We start from the raw sequence: 16,712 nt of genomic DNA, 5'->3' as shown, positions 1-16,712 counted from the left end.
TAGAGCGTTAATTTCGTCCAACAAAGAATGAAATGAAGAATAGAAACAAAAAACAAAATACAAGTAAAGGATACGAATCAGAAGGGAGAGTGAAAATGTTTCAAGTGAAACTTTCTAATTTTGCATTGCATTATCTTAAAATTTCTAGTTTGTTTCATTTATTTAGTTTTGATTACTAGCAATGTCTAAATAACTACTTTTAAACGTAGATGATCTATTATTATACTTTAATTCGTTGAAAGGATTTTGATAGTTATTTAATTTATTGTGTTAATGATCGATTAAAGAACCAAATGTATTATTGTTGATTTTGTTATGTTTATTTAAGTTAGTGCATGCTCTAAGATTAGATTTGAAGTATGTATATTGTGTAACATCTCGATTTTCAAGTAATTACCTTTTAGTCCCTTACATTGAGTTTGTTTGCAAATTTGGTCCCATGTGGCACTTAAGGAAGAAAAATGCCTTGCATGACTATGAGGGGCATACTCCAAGAGTACGCTGGGCATAAGGCCCATAAAAAAACGTTGTCGTTTTGGAGTACATTAGGCGTACTCCTAGTGTACGATGAGAGTACTCGGTTCAGATGAAAACCCTAATGTTTGATGTTGTGCATTATTTAATCCACTCTATAGCCTCAAAACCTTTCCTTGCACCAACCTCCATCACTCATATCGACCTTTGCAAACCCTAGCCTCTTGTGTAGAAATTTTGACCTTGTATATGTACTTTTGGTGACCTTGAAGGAAGGGAAACATGGTGGAATCGTCTAGGGGACTCAAAGGGAGCTTAGATACAGAAGTACCTCCCCCTTAGACATCATTTGGAGATAAAAAACACTTACCTTGATGAATATTTCTCTTAGTTCATTTTGTGGTTATGTTTGTCACATTTTGGTTCCTTTTACTTGGTGTTCATGAGTATGGTCTACTCTAGACTTCATGATCTGTCCTTTTAGAGGTTTTGTAGTAGATTGAGTCATAAAAATGGGTTCTTAGTTGTTATTGTCACACCCCAAAACCGGAACGACGGAAACGTTCGGGGGTGGAGGACGTCATGTCAAGTATCACGAGATATGAATATGGTAAGCAAGTAATGAACAACCATTTCATTTAGAAAGAAAGTGTTTACAATATGTGTGTTCACAAAACATAGAAGTCATAAAAAAATAACAAAACAAGACTTGAAGCTGTAATGCTCCATCTTCTGAATCCCAGCACGAGCACCTGTCTAATAGTCTCCTGAGAATACAAGTTATTTGAAAGAGTTGATCAGCAATTAAGCTGGTGAGTTCATAAGATTTTAGTGATGTGAGTAATCTGTAAAATGTGGAAAATGTATATGTAAAAGTGATGTAAGTTGTAAGTTCTGTTTTGAAAAGTTCGCCTGTTCCTCTAGAAAATCCTATATGTCCTACTTTAATGGAAGTTAAGTAAAATGACACTACAAGCCTTTCTATGCGTACTAAGTGGGTACAAGTTATATATACATAGAGTAAATAAACAATCGATTGTGCGCATCTCTCCTAAACTCACAACCCAACGGGGAACGACAAGTAAGGCGGATAGCACACATTCCACTGGTTGTTATATCGTTGTCATATATAACATTGGTGTATTCACTTGTTACTCATGGAGTTATTTGTAATGATTCCTTTATATCTAATGGAGAGTTCTTTTAAGAAAACCTATATTTATTATAGTAAAACATTGACTACGGTGATTACTTTTATAATAGCTTTGTTTATACTGCTATATATAATTTGATATTGGGTAGATAGTTAATTGGAGAAATTTGCCCTAAGCCCACATCCAACGGGAACAGGACGTCAGGGGAAGACACACCTTTAACTATCTATTGGATATTAGTCTTATATATAAACATGGTGTATAAACTAAGGTGTTATAGAGTTAACTCACTTAAAGTCTTTAAAACCATGCTGGCTTAATAAAATGGATTAAGCCCTTAACTGGGAAATCGCTAGTTTTGTATACCAAAAATACTGACTTTGAAAAGTAAGTTTTGTACTAGAATAACTGTGTGTTGACTCTGTGTCCTATGAAATGATCCATACCTGGTACCCTTATGATGACTTAATGTATACTAAGTATAAATATATATAGATTTGGGTAGATAATAGATTGGATGACCTCGGTGCAAGCCCACATCCAACGGGAACAGGACATACAACGAAGAGCACACATCCTATTAGCTGCCGGGATCTACTTAGCATATATGTATCCTATAGTGTATACATTAAGGAATCATAAAGTTAGCATCATGATCCTAACCTTTAATCGTAGCCTTCTACCAAGGCATCTTCTATTCTGTGTTAAACCCGACTATTCCTTTGTCAATTGTAAAGTATATTCTCCATAGTTTATAACTATCTTGACTAAAAAATAGATTAACTTTCAAGTGGTATTGTCACTTTATGAAAGTAATGGGAAAAGTAAGTACACAGATGTCGTTTATAATGACATGCGGATGTACTAATAACCTAAAAACATATTTTTCTTATTACGGTCATAATGTGAAAGCTAGAACCCCTACTAAACGCTCTCAATGAAAGGAGATTAAGGGAACCCAACGCGACCCAATCAAATCCATGCAAGCCGTGTAATCCACATTAAAGTTATATGATCATGTATACCCAATATAACTATCACTAATGTAGAAGTGATTCATTGGTATAATTGGATCCTGTCTATGTGTTCTCATGCTATAGCAACTTAATTTGTTATGTTATGTTCTGGAAATGTTTGATTCTCTTCACTCTACGTTCTGTTCTGGTATTGTTTCTTTGTGTGGTTCATTGTACTAGAAGTAATGAATAGCATTCTCCTAAACTATACCTATAATAGTTTACTAATGCTCTACTTGGACTGTTACTGAAAAGACTCATTTCTCTACTAAGTTATGCTTTTACTTTAAAAACGGCGTTTTGTATAACTATCAAGTAACATAACTTTAAACGAGTTTTGAAATGTTTTGACAACTTAATTAACATAAGTAACATTTTGAAAGATGTTTAATAACAAACATTTACACAATTATCATTGTGTTCAATAACAAACATTTACACAATTATCATTGGGCCGTGAACACCATTTCCTTGGTGTTTTGGCTTGATTTTTCATGTTATTAAGGCATATAACACACTTATATACACTCTAAGTTGAAGTACTCACAATTGGGGGTGATCAGGTGAAGATCCTTGAGAGAGAAATCGGGTTTTCTCTAGTTGGAAATGTCACAAATGAATTCAAAATGGCTAAGTTTTCCTTATATAGTCTCGGGGGTTTTTGGTCCAAATACCATTTTTGGACTGTAAATTCCAACTCTTGAAGTTTTGGATACTTATTGTTACGTAATAAACCCTTGTGTATCCTCTCTCCTGATATCCTCTGGAAGCACTAACTTTAAAACACTCAAACTTACTCCAACAAGCTTGAAAGTTAGTAGAAACAGTTTTGACTTCTATTGAAGTGGATGGTTGTACAGAATGGAAAGTTTTGTGTTGTCACAGTTATTATCCTTTCAAGCATGAATAAGAAGTCTTAATGGATTAAGGAGTTAGGGTTTTTTGTATTGGACACTTTATAGCCATGCAAAGTCATAAAGTTGAAAAGACTTGGGACATCATTTTGGATTTGGATATAAGTTTTGGACTTAAGGGCTTAATGGAATAAGCTCTTAATGGAATTTTGGGACTGGGTTGCGTATGTTAGGCATACCTGGTGGTACGTTGCATGTACGCGGCCAACACCCCGCTTTCTGGTCAACATCAGAGTACGTTGGGCATACTCTAGTATTACGCCGAGCGTAACCCGCTGTGAAGACTTGTTGACTTTTGGAGCTTTGACCGTTGAATTTGAATTTGACCAAGGTTGACCAAGTTTGACATAAGGGTAATTTAAGTATTTTCAGCTATAGTTAAGAATTAGTCTCTATCTGTTGAATAGGTAACCTGTAGAGCCTGTATTCGAAGCAGTGAATTGTTTAGTTATTCGCCAGACTATGAGGTGAGTTTTCCTCAATGTACTTATGGGTCGAAGGCACCAAGGTCGACCCATTAGATTGATATCCGGTTTACCGTATGTTGCTATGCTATAGTGATCTGTTATATCTGTATCCTGGTATATAGTTGTTATATTGTAGTGATCTGTTAGACTTGCCTTTTTTCTTGTTGATTGGTTATGTGTCCATTTATATGTATATGTCGACATAGTATGTTCGGGTTAAGGTGGTACTGCTTTGTGTGGTCACCAACAAAACTTGGAGAAAGCCACATATAATTTGTGGGCTCCGAGGGCAAGCCATACTTATGATGTAGGCTCAGGAGCAAACCATATATGAGCTGTGGGCCTAATAGGCAAGCCAGAGTCATATTGTAGGCTCAGGGGTAATCCAGCCCGATGGCTTTGGACCCGATGGTATTACAATCTGATGACTGATTCGACCCGTGGTATATTGGTATTCTAGTCCGATGACTGAACGGACATGTTGTATATTTAGCAATCCAATTCGTTGACTAATTAGGCCAGGGGTAATCTAGCACGATGGTTGTGGACCATTGGGTATTCCAGTCCGATGACTGATTTCACCTAGCATGATTGTTTGTATATGATATGTGTATTGTGTGTTGGTACTTTAGGGGAAATCACTATGCTTTATGCATATAGTATTAGTTTATGGTTCTAGGTACTTCAGAGGACCGTGGCAAGGCGAAGGGGGTGACTGTACACATCTTGATTTTTATGTTGTTGATCTTAGGAGACTCTGATTTTAAATAGTGTTTTGGAAACAATGGTGTTGTAAACACTTTTATTACTAAATGGTTTGTTTTGAAAAGTTTATATTGGTTGTGATTTTTGAGATTTTCAAGTTGGTATCAAAATCTTGGTTTGAGCGAATTGTAGGAAAATCCGTGTAAATCCATGCTCAAACTAAGGAATTGAAGGTTTTAAAATGATTTTCACAATTGTTTTAAAAAAATATAACTAAGGAATAATGCGATTTTTATGATCAGTCGGATCCAGTAAGTATACCCTAAGTTTCCACATTATTATTTGATATTATGTTATGTTAAAACGACATGATAGTTGTAGGATAGGGATCTTCAAGAATTGCATGATAAAATTCCCTAATACTTGATGCCTTATTTCCTATTGAGTTTTCTTGTTGATTGTTGTACGACTCTTTCGGGTGTGAACTAACTACTAATTGAATACGTTAAGTCACATGTTGCATGGTTTAAATAATTTTAAGGTAAAAGGTTTGGTCTTACTGCGCAACTCTAGTCTGAGTCCAACCATGTTAGGGTTAAATCTTTTAATTTAAAATTATTTAAGTTATGTTGCATGTGATTGTATTCATGCAGTAGTTAACTGGAACCAATGGGGGTCGTTTGGCAGTTGATGCTAGTGTAAGATATGGATCCTAAGGTACCCTATGAAGTATGTTGTGCTCGTAATACACTCTTGTTGGAAGTTTTATGGATAGGTTTATGTATGAGGATCCGGTCTAAGGAGGAATAATTAGCCACTCTTGAGAGGGTGAAGACTGGATGAACGTTTATCCAAGATGCGTGGGCCTAGAATTCGGGGATTTCATATGAGGATCTACCTGATTTAGTATGTTTTAGTGCCATTCATCTCCACTGCTCGAATGATGCTTGCTTTATGCATTATGGGACTCATATTGATGTGAGTTAACTATAAAATAAATACATTAAATTACATGCTATGAAGGTTAAATAATCTTGGAGTGAAGGATTTGGTCATAATGTGTAGTTTTCATTTGAGTCTAACTGTTGTAGGGTTGAGTCCTTTAGTCAAAATATTATTTAAGCTTTGTTGCATGTAACTGTATTCATGAAGTGGTTAGTTAAAATTACTAGAAGTTTTTTAGCAGCTAATGGAAGGGGATGTGGGGGAATCCTAGGGGAGCCTAGGAAGTATTTTAGTGTGGTTTCTACGATGTTGAGCAGGTATTCGGAGTATTATTATGAGTATGTGTCTTAGAGGACCCGGGATAATTCTTGAGGTAAGTATGGGTAGGTGTGGAAAGTAGTCTGGGCCCATAATACTGAAAACACATGATCCATACTTGAATCAAGAATAATTTAGGGATTCTAAGGGTTGGTCGGGGAAGATAACATGGTTTGATACCATGATTCGTAGAAGGGATTCTGTATCTGTCGATCTTTTGGTTATGGTTGTTTAGGCATGAGGATGGGTCTGGTAATTATTTTGGGCCTCAGTGGCGATGTCATTTTGGGCTGAATAATGCATACCTATATGAGTTTGTTAGTTTTAAAGTCTCGAGGGCTTTGCTCGAGGCCATGCATTTGGGTATCAAGACTTAAGAAGGAAATGATTGTTATGATCGGCTTTTGGATTGCAGCTGGAAGCTGAGTGGTTGCCTGATGGATTGGAATGTTGCTATCTATCTTGAGGATTATGTCCTTTTAGTTTTCTATGTTCAAAGAAGGATTAAGCATGCTTGTGATTTTCAGAGTTACAATGTAATCCCAGCATGAGGCCAGTTGGCTACGATGTTTGGCGGCAATATAATAGCATGGGAGTATGCATGAGGATTGGTGTGGTATGGATGCTTAGAGATGCGATCAAGGGTCTATTTTCTTTGGATATAGGCAGGTCATATATCAGATTGATGGTCAGGATTGCAGGTGAGGAATTCATGTTTTGGATAGTAAGTTTGTGTTTTCTTATGCATTTGCATGAAATCCTTATGTTAAAGGTAGTTATGATAAGAAACTTTTCTGAGGGCTTCATCTGAAATTCAGAATCTCTTAGGTTTGCTTAGTCCTTAACTGGAAAATCACTATGTGTGAGATATACATTCTAGGGCTAGGGATGGTTATACTTGGTTGAGCCGGTTTGAGATATTGTTGAGTGAAACACCAGTGGTTGGTAATTTAAACCTTAAGTGGGGTAGAACTAGGTATTCTGCTTGGAGGATCATCGATCTGTTCAAGTTCTTGATGTTGGAAGAATGGCTCATAAGGATACGCGGTGCGGGTATACGGAATCTCGATTCAAGATTTGGTCAAGTCAGGGGTGTAGAGTAAGTGGTTATCGGATGTATGTATTTGGGTGATACATGAGTTTTCTATTAATAAAAAGTAGTTGGTTAAGGAGATCCTTACAACCATTGGTTCCTTTTGGGGGTGCCAATGAATAGAGGAGGAGCTGCTAGGATCACTCAGGTTGAGTACTGGATGTTGAAGGAATTGTCAGCTCGTTGGAGGGATTGCTATCTACAGTCTAGCTTGGGCAGATGATGATCATGAAATTAGTTTAGAGTTGGCTACGTTAAGCTCTATGCGGGTTTTGGTTCATTGGATTTAATGTCAATGCATCCTCGATCATTGGTCATTTCATTCATCATCAAGCAGAGGTTCTCCGAAGGTTTCAAGTTGTGACAACCGAAGTTCAAATGTATATGGTAGCCTATCATCAAGTTTCATATGTTTTATCTTTCTTTGGTACTTGGGTGTGTTTACCCTCAATTGTGGTGTTGAATTTTGGTTCATAGCAGGCCAAAGTTTGGTAGTTGTTCCTGGTGATTGGAAGTTTGGATGTTGGAGTAGCGTTGTTTAGTTTTCAGGTGTGACTATGATCTGCAAAGAATTTGATCAGTTTCAAACATGGTGTGGGGTCTGGTTTGGTCATTCATTAGGATGTTTCTGATAATGGTTGAGGATCGCCATTATATCTACTGTCACTTCACTATTTTAGGTAAGATTATAAGGATGAAGGAATGTAGTAGATCTAGAGATGGTTATGTTCTTCCCTTTGGGGATGTATCCGGTGGTAAATCATCAGATGTGGTCCTGAGGAGTTGTATATGGACTGCATAGGATAAACATGAGAACAAATGGTCTGAATTCATTGGTACGGTTCTTAATTGGTTTGTAGCTCTCGAGTTAGAGAAAGAATACAACTGCCTATCCTATTCGTTGGTTGGATAAGACTATGTTTTCGTCTAATTTTGCGTTGGTAGCAGCCTATGATGTGCAAGGAATTATATATGATTGAATGGTATGGACTGGGTCGTGTTTGGTTAGCTTCGAAAGGAATGTTGAATGGGTTTTCTGCAAGACAGTAGATTGATGGTTGAGTATCTTTAGACCCGATAGTCTTTTGGTTGAGGCTTTATGTCTCAGATCGTTAGTCTTATTGGTATGGTTGGATGTCAATGCATCGTTCTTGGGAGTCTAGAGATTTGGTGACAAACTAGTTTGGATTCCGTGTTCAGAAAAAGTTATTTGAATGGTATATTATTTTTTGCACCGAAATCCGCTTAATAAATGGTAGATATGGTAGACCTGATCTTCTTGTAGGCTATCTATTAGGATTTTGTTTCCAGTATAAGGAATTCACCGAAAAATCTCGAGTGATTTTCAGGTGGAGGCACACCTAAGCTATTAAGGGGACGTAACAACATGAATTTTTTTAGGATTGATCATCTTTGTTCGTAAGAGTAGTGGGTTGGAATGAAGTGTCAGGAAATCAAGGGTGTATTTAAGGATTTTGGTACAATTACTAGTTTTGGGATTTGGTGAATTTTGTGATCAGTGTGTTTTGAGTACTTTGTTCTGCATGTTTGGTGGTGTTCTTAGTCAAAGATAAGGGGTAATGGGCGAATATCAGTCATGGAATTTGGGTTCAGAAGTTTAGGACTGATGAGTTCCCAGTCCCGGGAAGCATATTGGTGGAGTTGTTTCATTAGTTGTAGTTTTGAAAGTCCCTAACTCTATAGTTCTTACTAGAAGTTTAATCTTATAGCTAGGAGGTTGTGGAATATGATGGCGTTGTATGTATTTGTTTTCAGTGGTTATCTAATTGAGGCTTGTGTTGGGAGTCACCTTGTTTTCGAATAAAGTGTTCAACAATAGTGAATGGCCAGGAGTCTTGATTCCTAGTAGCATCAACAAGGTAAGTTGGGGTCGGAAGGGTTCCATATGGTTCGGATTGTAAAGAGAAGTCGTAATAATTGCATTTCAATTTTGCCGCTTAAGAGTCAGTCAGAGTATTGGATTTCCGAATTTGAGGAGAATTATGATGGTTTTCTTCAGTGGTATAAGTTAGTGGGTCAAGGATCCACTATTGGTCGGGGGACATGAGTTTCGTTAGATTGGGTTAAGGATAGTATGGGAAGGCAGTCGCCTGAATGAGCCGAATTTTAGTTTGGATCGGCTTTTGGGGAGGACCATCTGAGGTGGAGATGTGGGAACGCTACTGTAACACCCCAAAGTTTGGAAAGCCAAGAAAAGAAAGAAAACCTCAAGTTTAGGGGAGACTCGACGAGTCCATGGAGGGACTCGACGATTCCGATCGGGATCCGAGTTGAGGTGTAAGCGACCGACTCGGCAAGTCGGCCAAAGAGACTCGACGAGTTGGGTCTGATCGAGGAAAACCCTAAATCCAGGACTTGGAGCCTATTTAAGTGTCTCATTCTTTTTCCTAGGGTTCCTTTACTACCTCTCTACCCCAGAACACCAAACCCTAGCCGCCATATCCGTTTTTGAGCTAGATCTTGCCTTGAAGAGTGCACTAAAGCTTGGAGGAGGAAGAAAGACCTTGGAGGTGCAAGAAGGGACTGTAGATCTGGGATTGAGGAGTCATTTCAGACCAATTGGAGGTAATAAGTTGTTGCTTGGACTCCCTTTGCACCTAGATCTATTCTTATGTGTGAGTTTGGACATTTTTGGCATGATAGGTAACCATTTCGAGTTAGAGGTCCAGATCTGAGGTTGCTACCTCAGATCCATGCTTGTTTTGGTCTAGAATTCCCTAAAGTATCAGCCCTTGGTATGTTGAAGAAGTATGTTTGCCATAAACCCTAGTTGAATGTGTTTTGAGCCTAGATCTCTTAATCTACACGTAAAGTTTGCCACTTTACGTGGGGGATAGGCCTTAGAATTATGGATCTATGAGTTGGAAGCTCTGTTTGGCTCGAAAAGCCACTGCATGGATTGAGGACTGAATAGACTCGGCGAGTCCTTCGAGTGGACTCGGCGAGTAGTTTGAAGATGAGGAGGAACTCGACGAGTGGGATGAACAGCTCATCGAGTCGGATGAAGTTAAGCATGAACTCGGCGAGTTGGAAGAACAACTCGGCGAGTCTGTTGAAGGTTGTCTTGGACTCGGCGAGTCTGTTCTTGAACTCGGCGAGTCAGATCGCGAAACCCTAACCCTTCGAGTTGGGACTCGAATCAGTGAGTCGGGTGGTGACTCAGCGAGTTGGACAGGACAGGACTTGGAGCTAGTTGGACTCGGCGAGTCATAGACTGACTCGGCGAGTCGGGTCGCAAATAAGAAAGACCCTGAGCGTATGAACTCGGCGAGTCAGTAGGTAGACTTGGCGAGTAGGGTTGACCTGGAAAGTTGACTTTGACCAGGATTTTGACCTTGACCAGAGTTGACCTAGTGACCTTTGGAGGTCAGTTGGACTAAGTGTTATATTGGCTTTTGAAGCTCGAAGAGCTAGTTGAGCAGCAGTTCGGAGTCAGAGGTCAAGTAGCAGTCAAAAGGATTAGCAGCATCAGTTCAGCAGTCTCAGGTGAGTTTCCTTCCAATAGGAACGGGTCTAAGGCCATAATGCCGACCCGTTCAGTTAGCAGTAGCTTCAGGACTTCGGTCCGATGCAGTAGTAGTATGTTTGATGCCTTCGTGGCTCAGACTGGATTTATGTGTTATGTGTTATGTGTTCCGGGCAACAGCCCGATGTAGTATGCAGTATATGTGAGGATGCTAGTTGTTATGTTATACTATGCTGTGTTCAGTCAGTTAGATTCGGACTTCGGTCCGATGGAGGGGACAAGGTCCCAGTCAGTTAGCTTCGGACTTCGGTCCGATGGAGGGGACAAGGTCCCAGTCAGTTAGCTTCGGACTTCGGTCCGATGGAGGGGACAAGGTCCCATTCAGTTAGCTTCGGACTTCGGTCCGATGGAGGGGGCAAGGCCCCAGTATGTGCTTTATATGTTATTGCATGGTATGTGGTAGATTGGGGGAGCTCACTAAGCTTCATGCTTACGGTTTTCAGTTTTGGTTTCAGGTACTCAGTTTTTCAAAGGAGGAGCTCGGGAAGGTTGCAGTGCACACACCATAGACAGTTAGCCTGGGAATGTTTGACTCTGATAATGATATTATGTTTTGAACCAATACCCAAGAAATTATGTTATGACTTGTGATACAGTTTTATAAATATGTTTTTAGTAATGTTTTTAAAGAAATTTTTGGGTCGTATTTTTGGGTCGTTTCAAGTTGGTATCAGAGCCTTGGTTTGAGGGATTTGGACATGCTCTCGAGCGTGTCTGGACTCAAACTGAGGGATTGGTATAAAGGTTTTCAAAAATGAAAAGACGGTTTTGTAAAAAGAGAGTTTTGAGAAAGAAAACGGTTTTAGAAAAGTAAAAAGAATTCAGAAAGAAAGAACTTTGAAAAGAGAAAAGGGTGTGGTGCATGCAATCAGCCGAGCTTAAGTAAGTACTCCCAATTTACCCATACAAGTTATGTTATGATTATCAGTATCGGCTTCAGTTTCAGTTCAGTTTCAGTTTTAGTTTCAACTTCAGTAGAACAGCATGCTAGAATAGGACTAAGGATCTAGGATGATGCCTTATGTGCCTGTTTTATGTGTTTCATCTTGATAAGAATTGCATGCTAGTATTAAGTAGAAAGTAGTAGGATAGCCTGTGTAGGTTATGCCTAATAGTATGAGCTTAGCATTGTATGCTAGTGCGGTTTTTCGTTATGAGGATAGATTTGCTTGAGTATGTTTCCTTAATCCGAATGCTGCTTGCTTTGTGCTTTGTGGGACTCTGAGTGATGGGAGTTAGCCATTAGGTGAATACGTCACATCACATGTGATCAAGGTTGAATAATCTCAGAGTGCTGGATTTGACCCTACTGCGCAGCTCTCGTTTGAGTCCAACCATTGTAGGGACGAGACTTTTACTCGAAGGATTATCCGAGCCTCATTACATGTGATGGTATTCAGGTGGTGGCTGATTGGCATTACAAGGAGGCCTTCAGCAGCTGAGGACTGGTTTGAGTAGAGTCAGAGGTTCCCTAGGGCAAGCCTAGGAAGGTTGTAGCAGAGATCAGTAGCAGTAGAGTGACTTGGTGGAGTCGAGGCAGTTCTTGAGGAAAGTACAGATAGATGTGGAAGGTAGTAGGGGCCCATACTACTGAAAGCAGAGGATCCGTACTCGATTCAAGAGGGGCCGAGGCAAAACCATGGAACTAGTAGAGTGTGTGGGAGATTCCACAGCAGTAGTGTGTAAATTGATCAGAATTGTTGTATTTTCAGCATGGTGTCATTGCGCGAGATACCAGTTAGCAGTTCAGGTGTCGAGGAGGGGTCTGGCTCGGTCTTCAGAGCCGGGCAGCTTGATGATCAGATGAGGGATTTCATTTCCGTAGAGATTATGCGCAACATCATTAATCAGACTCCAGTGATTTTCGGTTCAGTTAGAGAGGCCATTGTGGAGCTCATGGACAGTCATCTTGAGGCCTTTAAGGCCGGGTTAGTTTCAGGACAGATTGGGGCTCGTCTAGGTCCCAAATCTTATGGAGTTCAGGGATCCATCAGGGAGGGAGATCCCATTTCTAGTTCCTGCCATCAGGGGGAAGGGGTGAGTGGGGCATTCTGTCTCCAAGAGAGACCATTGCATGATTGGATAGTTGAGGAAGTTTCGCGAGCCATTCGCGAGGATCTGCCCGACATGGTTGTGAGGATCACTGATAGATTGATAGCGAGGCTTCAGGATCAGACATCTGTTGTTCAGTTAGCAGGCGTTGCCGTTGGGGTAACGCAGGAGCGAGAGTCGGGCAGGGAGTCGGAAAGGAAGAGGAAAATGGTTGAGACTCAGGTAGCCACAGGTTCGGGTAAGAGGCCCAAGGGTTCAGATTTGAGGACGAGGAACTATCAGAGCCGCAGTCAATGCGGGAAGTTCGGAAGGACACACATGGGTGTGTGTAGGCGTAGAAGTGGTGGCGATGCTGGATGTTTCAAGTGCGGTCAGATCGGTCATTTTAGCAGAGAATGTGTTGTTACCATCGCCCAGGGACTTGATCTGTTATGTTTCCATTGCAGTCAGAGGGGCCACAAGAAGGCCCACTGTCCGAGTTTGTATCCAGCAGGGCAGGTGCCAGCTCCTGCCCTTGGGACTTCAAGTACCGCCAGCAGTTGTCGAGGCCGGGCAAGGGTGCCTACAGCTCAGGGCCGAGTTTTCCGGTAAATTTCAGCAGGGATTCGAGCAGCACTGAGTAATGGAGGTATGTAACTTTTGTTTTCTGTCAGCTTATGTTATGATTATATTATTATGGTTCTGCATCAATTGTGGTATAAGTGTTGTGTTATGGAGTGGCTTGCTTGTGATTATGTTATATGCCATTTGCATACCTCGGATAATTGGTTGGCAGTTAGGGGATGTGCTCTTATGGAGAAGGTTTCGGAGGATGCAGTAACTGTAGCATGGTTGGGAGAGATTTGGTTCGTTTCGCTAGTCCGGAGTGGTTAGTGTTTTGGATGGATTGGTTAAATTCCTACCTGGCGGGCTTGGGTTCCCCAGTAGATGTTTTGGAATGGTAGTAAAGACCAGGATCTCTTTTGAGTGTGAAGCAGCAAGGGGTAAGCAGGATTGAAGTGGGGGAGAACCCTCCGGGTATACATGGATAAGAGTCACGTAGACCCCGAATGAGTGCGCGGCCTCTGAGAAGAAATGGTAGTAGCACAGTGATGGATGGATTGAGAAGTTCAGAATTGGGAGTTCGAGAACTTTTCCCAACAGTTAGTTCATGTAATCGAGTTGGTTAGAAGCTGGTTAGGAATCCAGGATTGGAGGACCACCTGTCGGACTCAAGTGAGTCGGAATGAGGATCCGGAGAAACGGTTAGCAAGAGATGTCTTCGTATTAGTAGCCAGTGGCAGAGTCAGCATGCAGGATTATGTGGATTCAGGAGTTAGGAGTTTGGAAACTTCCCAACAATAGCTTCTTATATTTGGATTAGTATACGGTTGGTTCGGGAACCAAGCCGAAGAGTTCCTCAATGAAGCGCTAAGCATTCAAGGATATAGGATGTCGAGGATGATGCAGTAATTCAAAGACCGAGAGCTGGTTTTGAGAAATCAGGATGAGGAATCACTAGTGGGAATAGGGATAGTCAGGATGTCCTTGGGATAGTAGTAGAGTGTTGTAAGTCTGCGGGGGTAGCCGTAGCATTCACTAGCAGTCAGATAGTAGTAGAGTGTTGTAAGTCTGTGGGGGTAGCTGTAGCATTCACTAGCAGTCAGATAGTAGTAGAGTGTTGTAAGTCTGCGGGGGTAGCCGTAGCATTCACTAGCAGTCAGATAGTAGTAGAGTGATGTAAGTCTGCGGGGGTAGCCGTAGCATTCACTAGCAGCCAGATAGTAGTAGTAGTGTTGTAAGTCTGCGGGGGGTAGCCGTAGCATTCATTAGCAGCCAGATCGTATTTGAGAGTTGTGAGTCCGCGGGTGTAGTCGTGGCTTTTATCAGATTGGTAGCAGCATGAGCGCGTTGTTGGACACGGGAACGTAGTAATTCCCACCCGTTCGGGTGCAGCAGTGGGGATATGGGAATCCATGGGTTAGATTTCGGATTTCCCAAATGGTTCAGTTATGGCTAAGTCAGCAATTTTGGGCTATAGATCGTCACATCAGTTATGAGATCAGAGAAGCAGTGGACCGTTGGGGTTCGGGCATGTTAAGGGCTACCGTCAGTCTGGGAACCATCATGTTGTTAGTCATGGAATGGATGATGTTAGGATGTGACGTATGGACCCGATCGGTTGGATCAGAAGGTTGTTAGAGCCACAGCGACAGGATAACTAGTGGAAACTAGTTCCAGAGAAAGATTTCGTTCAGAAGTCGTGGGAGCGGCTAAGTAAGGAGTCCTTTGACTCCATAGTTGAGTTGGAACTCAGTGTTTCAGTCAGTTCAGTGTTTCATACAGCTCAGTGTTTCAGGCATGTTCAGTATTGCAGGCAGTTTAGTGTTTGGATAGTTTCAGAGTTTTGGGCAGTATTAGTATTTGTGTTGGAATGCAAGTGCTGACGGTATAGTTGGTTGATTTGGAAATGGCAAGTCTCTCTCAGCAGGATCAGTTGAGCCTTTTGCCGAGTATAAGTGATCTGTAAGGATAGCTAGGCAGGTAGCTTTTCGTTCAGGATGGAAGGCTCGAGTTAGTAGGAGATGAGTAATCAGGTGGGATAAAAGCAAGCTGGTTCCAGCAGCATCGTTTCAGTATGGATGGCAGAATGGATAGAACAGTTATAGATAGTCGAGGTATCTTCCGGAGTCGCTGGGAGCGACTAGGAGATTGCGATGGAGTGTAGTGACCGGTGGGAGTTCGGTAACTCAGATATTGGCAGAATAGTTGAACAACGGTAGTCTCAGTGCATCCGGTAGGCAGATGAGAGGCAACAGGATTTTCAGTCGGAGGAAGTAACGTTGAGGAAATTATGGAAAAGGAAAGGATTAAGTATGTACCAACGGTAGTGATCGACATGGTGAGTGGCTGGAGTGATGGACAAAACGGTGTTAGATTTCCCAGACAGAGAGTTGGAGGCAGTTCGCAGGCAGTTGGTCATAGCAAACTTCGAGGACGAAGTTTAGTTTAAGTGGGGGAGAGTTGTAACACCCCAAAGTTTGGAAAGCCAAGAAAAGAAAGAAAACCTCAAGTTTAGGGGAGACTCGACGAGTCCATGGAGGGACTCGACGATTCCGATCGGGATCCGAGTTGAGGTGTAAGCGACCGACTCGGCAAGTCGGCCAAAGAGACTCGACGAGTTGGGTCTGATCGAGGAAAACCCTAAATCCAGGACTTGGAGCCTATTTAAGTGTCTCATTCTCTTTCCTAGGGTTCCTTTACTACCTCTCTACCCCAGAACACCAAACCCTAGCCGCCATATCCGTTTTTGAGCTAGATCTTGCCTTGAAGAGTGCACTAAAGCTTGGAGGAGGAAGAAAGACCTTGGAGGTGCAAGAAGGGACTGTAGATCTGGGATTGAGGAGTCATTTCAGACCAATTGGAGGTAATAAGTTGTTGCTTGGACTCCCTTTGCACCTAGATCTATTCTTATGTGTGAGTTTGGACATTTTTGGCATGATAGGTAACCATTTCGAGTTAGAGGTCCAGATCTGAGGTTGCTACCTCAGATCCATGCTTGTTTTGGTCTAGAATTCCCTAAAGTATCAGCCCTTGGTATGTTGAAGAAGTATGTTTGCCATAAACCCTAGTTGAATGTGTTTTGAGCCTAGATCTCTTAATCTACACGTAAAGTTTGCCACTTTACGTGGGGGATAGGCCTTAGAATTATGGATCTATGAGTTGGAAGCTCTGTTTGGCTCGAAAAGCCACTGCATGGATTGAGGACTGAATAGACTCGGCGAGTCCTTCGAGTGGACTCGGCGAGTAGTTTGAAGATGAGGAGGAACTCGACGAGTGGGATGAACAGCTCGTCGAGTCGGATGAAGTTAAGCATGAACTCGGCGAGTTAGAAGAACAACTCGGCGAGTCTGTTGAAGGTTGTCTTGGACTCGGCGAGTCTGTTCTTGAACTCGGCGAGTCAGATCGCGAAACCCTAACCCTTCGAGTTGGGACTCGAATCAGTGAGTCGGGTGGTGACTCAGCGAGTTGGACAGGACAGGACTTG

Source organism: Lactuca serriola, chromosome 6, assembly GCF_051521515.1.
Source record: "Lactuca serriola cultivar US96UC23 chromosome 6, Lser_US96UC23_V15, whole genome shotgun sequence".
In the NCBI taxonomy this organism is placed as follows: Eukaryota; Viridiplantae; Streptophyta; class Magnoliopsida; order Asterales; family Asteraceae; genus Lactuca; species Lactuca serriola.
Note: the sequence above shows the minus strand (reverse complement) of the source record.